Source organism: Gallus gallus, chromosome 5 (assembly GCF_016699485.2).
Source record: "Gallus gallus isolate bGalGal1 chromosome 5, bGalGal1.mat.broiler.GRCg7b, whole genome shotgun sequence".
NCBI classification, from domain to species: Eukaryota; Metazoa; Chordata; class Aves; order Galliformes; family Phasianidae; genus Gallus; species Gallus gallus.
The window spans coordinates 41,621,909-41,632,376 of record NC_052536.1 but is presented as its reverse complement, the minus strand read 5'-3'; positions in this window follow the sequence as shown (position 1 = coordinate 41,632,376).

Below are 10,468 nucleotides of genomic sequence, written 5' to 3'. Positions count from 1 at the left end.
GACAGGAGGAGATCGTATAAGTACATCTCAGCCAGCTGAAAACAGTCCTGACTGTCTAAAATGAAAAGGGTACGCCTCCACAGCTATGACTGTGGCCTGTGAGTTACTTTTAAAGGAAAACACAAAGTCTGTCCATTTCAGTGAGAGGAATGGAACAGAGGTTCTCTGTCCAGGACGGTACTCAGGGACAGAGATCAGGAAGGGATAAATTGCTGCTGGACTCGCAACTGTAGTGACATTTCTGATGTTATTCTGACTACGGAGTGTCCCTTTTGGCTAATTCTCAGCTTGTGATTGCTGAGCTGGGGGACATGGAGTGGCTCCAACTCCCTCATCTACCTTTTGGCTGGCTACTCTAAGGAGTCTGGCTATTTTAACGTACTCTGAGGGGAGCTTGCCTACATTTTATTAGTCACTTAAGTCCTTTGTAAGCTCTGGTCTTCAATAAAAATAAAAATAAAAAAAACCCAACAACTGAATCTGAGAATATTTGGGATGTTATCTACAATGAAGTTGTTTAACAAAGATCACTTCTTTTTCCAATATCAGTATTGCAGTTTTACAATGAAACCACTTGCTGAATTTTAATGACTTGTAAAACCTAGAGAAGAAAATTTTACTGACTTGATTTTCAAAGTTGTGTACATTTGTTGAAGTCAGCCTCCAGCTCCTGAGTTTTGACTGTCCGAGATTAGGAATACTACATATTATCTTAAATCTCATGGCATCAATGTCTGAGAAAGTCTGGCTAGCCTTCCCCAGATATTATCATTTTAATTTTTCCATTCCTTTGTCATATTATCTGGGGGAAAAAAAAAAAAACTAACAAAAAAACCCACCAAAAACAAACAAGCAAACAAACAAACAAACAGAAAAAGAACAAAGAAAAAAAAAAGGAAAAAGAAAAAACTCCCTCCACTAAACATGTTTCTCTATCTTTTTAGCTTTTCCATATTGTTTTTACCACATTTTTGTTATTTCGAGCTTCAAATGATTGTGCTTTTCATTTTAAACAGAAAGGAATTTTTTCTTGCATCCACCTAATTAAGAGTTATATTTATTTTGAAGCACAGCCTAAATCTCTCTGTCTTGTTCTGTGAAGCATTTCAGGAGTTGATTTCTGAGAGAAGAGTATACAGCAGAATCAGGAAAAACTCAGATGGTTTTAATGCCAGAGCAAAGTTGCATTTAAACATTGGCAGGACAAGGGGAAATAGTTTTAAGTTGAAGGAGGGAAGATTTAGGTTGGATGTCAGGGGGAAGTTCTTTACTATGAGAGTGGTGAGGCTGCCCAGAAAGGTTGCGAATGCCCTGTCCTTGGAGGTGTTCAAGACCAGGTTGGAAGGGGCCCTGGGCAGCCTGGTCTAGTATTAGATATGGAGGTTGGTGGCCCTGCCTGTGGTGGAAGGGTTGGTATTTCATGATCCTTGAGGTCCCTTCCAACCCGGGTCATTCTGTGATTTTGTGATTCTGTGATTAATTATGGAAGTGAGAATGTGGTGGTGTCAGACACAGAACATCTATAAGACAGGCAAATCAATTCCTTCTTTGTCAAAATCCTCAAAGTAGCCAAACATGGTTAAATTAATTTTACATCTATCTACTTCAGTCCCAGCTGAGGGGTGAGTTGTAACACCTCACACAAGTAATCAGGAGCCTTTGCCATTACTCTTCTTTCTGGACCAGGAGACTCAGACCAAAAGCATCTCTTAGCAACTCCACAGCCCCATGTGTAGAGGGTAATATGATACTACATTAAGATTCCTCATTCCTGTAAAAGAATTGATCATTGTACTTGTTTCTTTGATTGTGAACATAGTCAGTGCTTTCTCATCTGATCTGTGATGTAAAAGGAACACTGAGAGAGGTGAGCTGGTCAAAATCAAAACACAGCTGGCAAGTTCTTTCAGATCTTAGCACCTATGACAATATTAGTGACTCTATAGTATAACCATGGGGAACACTCTCTGTTCTTGATGCTTTACTTCTTTTAGGCAGCCCCATGCAGTCATACCTGTGACAATGATAGTGTTAGGAAAAATAAGCACAGGCAAGGCCTATCTAAGTGCAGCTCTGTAAGCAATAACTACAGTTAACCTGAGAACCCTCAGATGCACTCAGACATGAAATGAGACTGTAAGCTCCTGAAACCTTGGCAACAATACAATTTCTATCAATGTTATCATTGGTTAAACTGTACTCACTAGGAATTAATTATAAAAAAATCCAAGTATGGATAAAGCCACTGTGAGTGCAATTGTTCACTATTAATGGGGAGAGATTAAAAACATAACAAAATAGATATTTTCCCCACTTATTCTGTTGAACACGTGTTTGCATAGATTAAACATGAAATGTTATGACATTTTTGGACTTTTCCTTAAAATGGCTCAGAGCTAACAAAAGGAGACACTTAATTCTGCTAGCTTTGATACAAAGTCATTTAAATAAATAAGGCATTAGGGAGATGACCTGCAGGACTATTTACACTTGTGCTTTTCTTTTTTAAGGGATGAAGTCTGTGTTTTCCTTTCAGTTTCTCTAAGAGCAGCTATAGACCTAGATTGTGCTATGTCCTCAGCACAAAGAAGATGGGCAGCACAATAGTGTAAGAGGAAACAGATGGATCCAAGCTTTTTTTTCTTCTTTTTTTCTGCTTTTTTCTTTTTTTTTCCCTAGAAGCCTTCCTTGCCCAATTCCTTTCTCATAGTAAGAGAGCAACACAATATTTGACTGTTGTCGGGCCCTGAGAGCACTAAAAAATGTCAGTGACCATGACCACCTGGAATATCCAACCCTGCAAAAGTTCCAAGAGCTCCATGTAAGCTCAGGTTTGGAAGCTTAGCCCTTCCTTGAGCTGACTTATCTTTATTTATGTCAATCTTGTATCCTAAATGGAAAATATTGCATAGGTATGTAACCTTATTTATTCCTACATGTTAAAAGACTGGTCCAAGCCTTAGAATAAATTCTGATAGATGTACTTTTTTTTCCCTAATTGTTCTGCAGAGTTCTTGCTCCTATAATAGGGGCCAAGAAACGGATTATGAAGTAAGTATATGGCCATATGCTATGCAGAGAGTGAAGGTTTTTGCTGGAGGTGCAGGATGGACTGCCTTCAACCTGATTTGTGCATTTATAGCCTGAAAAGGGGTCAGAGTGAATATGTACTCCTCAGAGCAGGTTGGCCTTTCCTGTGTAAGTTATGCTGTGTCAGAACTTCCAACAATAATGAAACTGAATTTGAAACAGCCACTGCCATATCACATCCTAAGTATGTAGAGTTGGTGAATGGATTTAAGCGCTTTCCAATTCTTCTATGGTATCAGAGGAAGGAGATTAACTTATCCATTTGATGTGTGCCTGTGTTATCTTTGTCCAACATAGATGATTCCAACACTTGATGATTGTATATTAGTCCCAAATTAAGAGATCAGTGGAAAAATGAATAAAGGAATAGCTTGAATATTAAGGGACCATAAAGACGACCCAGTTCCAATCTACTGCTGTGGTCTGGTTGCCACTCACCACATCAAACTTCACAGGGTTCCATCCAACCTGGCCCTGAATGCTTTAGGGATGGGACACCCAGAGTTTCTTTTGGCAGCCTGTGTCAGTGATTCACCACTGTCTGAATCAGAAATTTCCATCTCATACCTACTTTAAATCTCCCCTCTTCTAGCATTTCTGGCCATTCCCCCTTGTCCTGTCATTATCAGAACTTGTGAAAAGCTGGTCTCCCTCATTTTTATAAGCTCTCTTTAAATACTGGAAAGCTGTAACAGGGTATCCCAGAAGTCTTCAGGCTTAACAAGCTTGTCTTAGCAGGAGAGGTACCCTCTGAGAATCTTCATGACTTTCCTCTGTATCCACTCCAACAGCTCCACCTCTTTTGTGAGCTGGTGCATGCCTGGATGCAGCACTCCAGATAGGACCTCACAAAGGCACAGCAGATGAGAGCAGACCCCTCCATCTCCCTGCCACCATTCTTTTGATGCAGCCCAGGACCCTGTTGGCCTTCTGGGCTGCAAGCACACACTATTGGCTCATGTCCAAATTTTCATCCACTAGGACCCCCAAGTCCTTCTCCACAGGGCTGCCCTCAATGAGTTTTTCTCCCAGTCTGAACACATCTGATAGTACCCTGACCCAAGTGCTGCACCTTGCACTTGGCCTTGTTGAACCCCATTTAGTTCCCATGGGCCCGCTTTTCAAGCCTATCAATGTCCTTTTGGATGACATTCCTTTCTTCTGTAGTGTTAACTACACCACTCCGCATAGTATCATCAGCAAACTGCAGAGGGTGCACTTAATTTCATATTCTAAGTTATTGAAGTAAGTTATTCCAGGTGGGTGGAAATGTGAACTTTGAAACATCTATAAGGAGATTTAAAAGCATGAGATTTAAAAACATGCTTTTGTTTGTTTGTTTATTTACTATTATTCTGCACAACCTATTGTACATGTAGAAGGCATGATAGCTTTGTTTCACAGTGAAACATTTGCTAAGACAAAAGCTGGAGCTGAGGAAACTGTCTTTTCATCTGTCTTGCCAGATGATGCTCAATCCCTTCTAGCAGTGCTTAGGACACCAGTTTTCAGTTTTTGTTCTCGTTCTCAGTCCTGATTTTGTCTGAGACTGAAAAATAGTTAGTTAGGATTGAAATGTGGAAAATAACTCAAACAGAATTTCTGTCTACTAATTCAGAATTTCATTTCCCTTGCTAAGTAATGTGAATCAATAGTGAAAGAGTCTCTGTAAAAATGTAGTTGTGGTGTGTATGCAGTCTTTTTCACTGAAGCATAAAAAAATATCAAATACCCTTATGTGTAGGGAGAAGAGGTCTTCAAGCTACCATGTTGACAACCTCTTTCATATCTCCATGAGGTTTTATGGTTACATAAAATAAATAGTAGCAGATCACTGCTCCTTGATTTTTTAGCAAGTTGCAGCTGGCAAACCTAGCTGCAGACTAGACAAATGTGAACTATAATTGCTTTTCACCCTTCACCTCCTCATTTATGCTGCACATCACTCTTCTCCTTAATAAGCTTTGTATAGTTCTGTCCCAGTTTTGGCTGGAATTTTTTATAATTCGATCTGTTTCTGGAAAAAAAAGAACATTTCCAAAATATTTAATGTGGTTAATCACAAAGTGGTATAAGCTTATAAAACCAGTTGGGTAAATATATAACTAGAAGAAAAAGCAGTGTGAACAATGGTGTAAAGGGAACATGAAAGTTAAAAAGTTGCCAGAAAATTTATTCTTCTGGTATATTCTTGTCTGAGCTTCAGGAAGTATTTAAGAGAACAAAGACTTTATTTGATGAGTTAACAATGTGCATATAATGGAATTGTCTGGAGATACCTGTCACATGCTGTTGTTACTGAAGTCATGTTCATTAATAGAAGCATTTCAAGTGTTAGAATGTGTTGATTAATGATAGGATTAGACAGATCACCATCACTGTTTGACATGCTTACTGACAGGCATTTTTCTGCCCTCTGCAAGGGCACAAATTAAACTAAAAAGCTGGATGTGAGGGTTTGTAAAAAGATGAAAGTCAGTGTTACTGTGCCTCTGCTTGCATGGAAATTGTCTCAGTGTTTGAGAAGTCTCTTGAACATCTAGGTTCCTCGGGTAGTTTGTATGAGAAGTAAGCACCAAGACTGAGCTTCACAACAGCCAACACTCCTAAATTAGGGAGGGAGCATGGGAGAAATTAGATTAGATACCTGTGGTAGTCATCAAGAAAAACAGAAAGAGGCTTCTGTTTGATTCTTCTCCCTTACCCTTCTACTGTTTCAGTCTTTTACATGTTTCTTCAATCTTTTCCTTTAAAATGATGTGGGACAGTGATGTCCTTTATACTAAGCTAGTGTGGCTGAAACCCTGAAATGGTAGAATCAAATTCCAAGTTTTTGACAGTCTGTGGACATTCATTGTCTAATCTCCAAAGAGAATAAAGTGTTTAGGAGAATAGTAGAATATCTATCCTTCTGCTTTCAGATCAAGTGGATGTGTTTCTGAAATCGTACTTTAGGTGATATAAAGTATTTGGCTCTCTGTCAATGGGAGCTGACTAAAATTTTTTTTTCAGCATACAATCTAGTGCTCAGTTCTGGCCTAAAACTGTTACCAAGGGCCTGTGGCCAACTGGTAATCTTCACTAGTGTGATCAGTAGACTACAATTTCACCTTCATTGTTTCTTTTTCCTCTGACTGTATAGACTGTGTTGCTACATGCCTTAAATTATTTTCTTATTCATGAAATTCATCACTTCATGGAACTGATAGAACTGTTTTTGAAATTTACTTCTGGCCTCGAAGCCATTTTCATGTATTGATAAGTTGTCTGGCATAACTGTGATAGGAGATTGTTTTTCCAGCCTTTTTTTCCTTTTCATTCTTGTTTATTGACTACTGTATTTATGTTACAATAATATCTACAAACTAGCAAATAATGAGTATAGTTTCTTGAGCTTGCTGACTGCTAATTCTCAGCCTATGAAGCTACTTAATGGTTTTTTTTTTTTTTGTATTTGCACATCATTAGCATGTTTCTTCTTTCACATGCCATTATAAAACAAACTTGTAAAAATGCTGATTTCTTGCTTAGTTTTATTGTTCTACATATGCTGAAAAGGCAGAAGGATACATGTAGGGCTTTACAGCCAGCAATGGTCTGAATGTGTGAAATCAGCCTCAGAAAGTTTGCTGTGATGTTTTTTCCAGTAATGGTTGCCAAGTAGAAGTGAATTCCAGCTACACTGGTAGTGAAAGGTATTAGATCACTGTAGGGAAGGGCCACAAGAACTGTAAAGACATCTATAACTATCAGCAGTGTATTAGGTAAAGACTTGAAGTTTAATTATAGGGGAAATAGGCTTGAGTATGATGATTCTGGGAATGATACATAGAGTCATAGAATTATAGAATTACCAGGTTTGAAAAGAACTTAAAGATCATCAAGTCCAACCACAACCAAACCACACTCCCCTAACTCTAACAACCCACTGCTAAATCATGTCCCTGAGCACCACACCAAAACAGATTTCAAACACATTCAGGGATGGTGGATTAAACGTTGGATTAAGAACTGGTTTTGGTGGATTAAGAATTAGTTGTCTGGTTTCAGCCAAAGTGTTGTGATCAATGGTTCTATGTCAGGGCAGAAGCCAATGACATAGACAATGGAATTGAGTGCACCCTCAGCAAGTTTGCATATGACACCAAGCTGAGTATTGCAGTCGATACACTGGAGTGAAGGAAAGCCATCCAGAGGGACCAGGACAGGCTGGAGAAGTGGGCTCACGTGAACCTAATGATGTTCAACAAGGCCAATTGCAAGGTGTTGCACTTGGGCTGGAGCAACCCCAGGTGTTTATACAGATTGAGTGAAGAAACTCTTGAGAGCAGCCCTGTGAAGAAGGACTTGGGGGTCCTGGTAGACAAGAAGTTGGACATGAGCCAGCAGTGAGCTCTTGCAGCCCAGAAGGCCAATGGTGTTCTGGGCTGCATTAAAAAGGGGGTGGCCAGCAGGGAGAGGGAGGTGATTGTCCCTCTCTAGTCAGCTCTTTTGAGACCCCATCTGGGGTACTGTGTTCAGGTCTGGGGCCCCCGGCACAAGAAAGATGTGGACTCTTGGAGCGGGTCCAGAGGAGGGCCACCAAGACGATCAGAGGGCTGGAGCATGTCTCCTGTGAAGAAAGGTTGAGGGAACTGGGCTTATTGAGCTGGGAGAAGAGATGGCTCCGAGGAGACCTCATTGTAGCCTTCCAGTACGTGAAGAAAGCATATGAACAGGAGGGGGAACAGTTGTTTACGAGGGTGGATAGTGATAAGACAAGGGAGAAAGGTTTAAATTGAGACAGAAGAGATTTAGGTTAGATAATAGGAGGAAGTTTTTCACTCAGAGGGTGGTAACACTCTGGAACAGGTTGCCCAAGGAGATTGTGGATGCCCCATCCCTGGATTCATTAAAGGCTGGGCTGGATGTGGCTCTGGGCAGCCAGGTCTAGTGGTTGGCAACCTTGCCCATGGCAGGGGGATTGAACCTAGATGATATTTGAGTTCCTTTTCAACCCAGGCCATTCTATGATTCTATGATTTTATGGTGACTCAACCACCTCCCTGGGAAGCCTATTCCTGTGCTTAACAACCCTTTCTGTAAAGTTTTTCCTGATATCCAACCTAAACCTCCTCTGGCATAACTTGAGACCATTTCCCCTCATCTTGTCACCTGTCACCAGTGAGAAGAGACCAACCCCACTCTTGCTGCAAGCACCTTTCAGATATTTGAAGAGAGCAATAAGGTCTCCCCTCAGCCTCCTCTTCCCCAGACTAAACAGTCCCAGTTCTTTAGACGCAGCTCATAGGGCATATTCTCCAAGCCCTTCACAAGCCTGGTTTCCCTTCTTTGGACCTGCTCCAGCATCTGAATGTCATTTCTGTACTGAGGTGCCCAAAACTGAACACAGTACTTGAGGTGGGGCCTCACCAGTGCTGAGTACAGGGGGAGGATGACTTCCCTAGTCCTGCTCACCACACCATTCCTGATACAAGCCAGGATTCCATTGGCCTTCTTGGTCACCTGGGCACACTGCTGGCTCATATTCAGCTGGCTGCCCATCTGTACACCAAGGTCCCTTTCCGTCAGGCAGCTTTCCAGCCACTCTTCCCCAAGCCTGTATGGTTGCCTGGGGTTGTTGTGACCAAAATGCAGGACCCAACATTTGGCCTTATTGAAAGTCATACAGTTTAGCTTGGCCCATTGATCCAACCTATCCAGGTCACTCTGTAGCGTCTTTCCACCATCCAGCAGATCAACACTCCCTCCCAGCTTGGTGTCGTGTGCAAACTTACGGAGGGTATACACAGTATAGCACATCTCACATACTGCTTGTTCAGATGTCCACTTTTCTATTATGGGCAATGATGAACAGTCCAGATGAAAGAAAAAACAACAACAACAACAACAAAAGTAGACTAAAATCACGTTCATGCTTAAAGACTCTTTGTCTTCTTTCTCATACCCAGTATGATCTACAGCAAGAATGTAACATACCATTCCTCTGGTAGCAACTGATGTCTTTAAAAACAAATATAACAACATGACACAACAAAACAAAACCCCTAGAATTTCTGCAATTTTCTCTGTGTATTTATATCTCAAAGATTTCACTTTCACATAAAATCTCAAGCTAGTTGTCCTCCCACTCTGCTGGGGAGTGATGTGTGTCATTTGAAGCATCTTGGCCAAGCCCCAGAAGAAAAAGCAATCTCTGTAAGCTTCTTTGCAAATCATCCTCTTGGTAAGACAGTCCCCTTTCACCTCCTCACTTAACCTGCACTATTTTTCCCACCAAGTATTCTCCTTTTCATGTGTTATTTTCTCAAAATTTTCCCACTTTCTATCCTTAACCTATGTACTCTCTTTCCAGATGTGTAGCAAAGACTGCCTTTCAGAACACAGTTCCAAAAACAAAAACATTCCAGGGGATAATTTATCTCAGAACACAGAAGTCTTTGTTTGAGCTGATACCAGATGAGTTCAGAAGCCTGGGGATGCCTATACTTCTAAGCCTTCCTGATAATATGAGTCAATACTCTGTGTAAACAGGATGAATAGGAAACCTGCTTCCTCTGACACCGGATGGGACAAAAAAATATCTGCAGCTGAGCTGATATTAGTCATTATAAGCTCAAAGAGGGTTATTATTCCACTCGAAGAGGGTAGATTTCGATAAGGTATATGGAAAAAATATTTTACAGTGAGCATGGTGAGGCACTGGCACAGGTTGTCCAGGTTGGCATAGTGTTGCGCTTGATGTCTCATCCTTGGACACTTTCAAGGCAAGGCTGGATAAGGCCCTGGGCAACCTGATCTAGCTGTGGATGTCCCTGTTCTTTGCAGAGGAGTTGGACTAGATGGCCTGCAGAGGTCCCTTCCAAGTCTAAGGATACTATGATTTCATGAAGCTATGATTCTACAATTATGATGTTATAGTTGTTGAGATTTTGTAATTTTATGATTTTGTAGGGCTCTCCTGTATTACTTACAGATTTTGTGGAACTTTAAATCCCTCTTTGCATCCCAAGTAGGTGAATACTTCAAAATAAAATGTACAGAATATATCCTTACCTTTTATTCAGGCTCTTTCTGAATGTAGATGAAAAACCTCTGTAAAAAAATATTTTCATATCAGGAGAAACATTTCAGGTAGCACAAATACCTACATAGATTTTGATGGTAAACTTTATTAAAAAAAAAAAAAAGGGGGCGGGGGGGGGGGGGGGGGGGGGGGGGGAAGAAAGGAAGAAAGGAATTGACTTTCTCTTACTTCTCCAGTCATTTCTTGATCAGATTTCTGAGAAAAATAGTGGATTCTTGTGTGGACAGATAGGGTAAAATCTAGGCAAAATTCAGAGTTCTCCCACTGAGTGTTTTCTGTCAAATAGCCAAT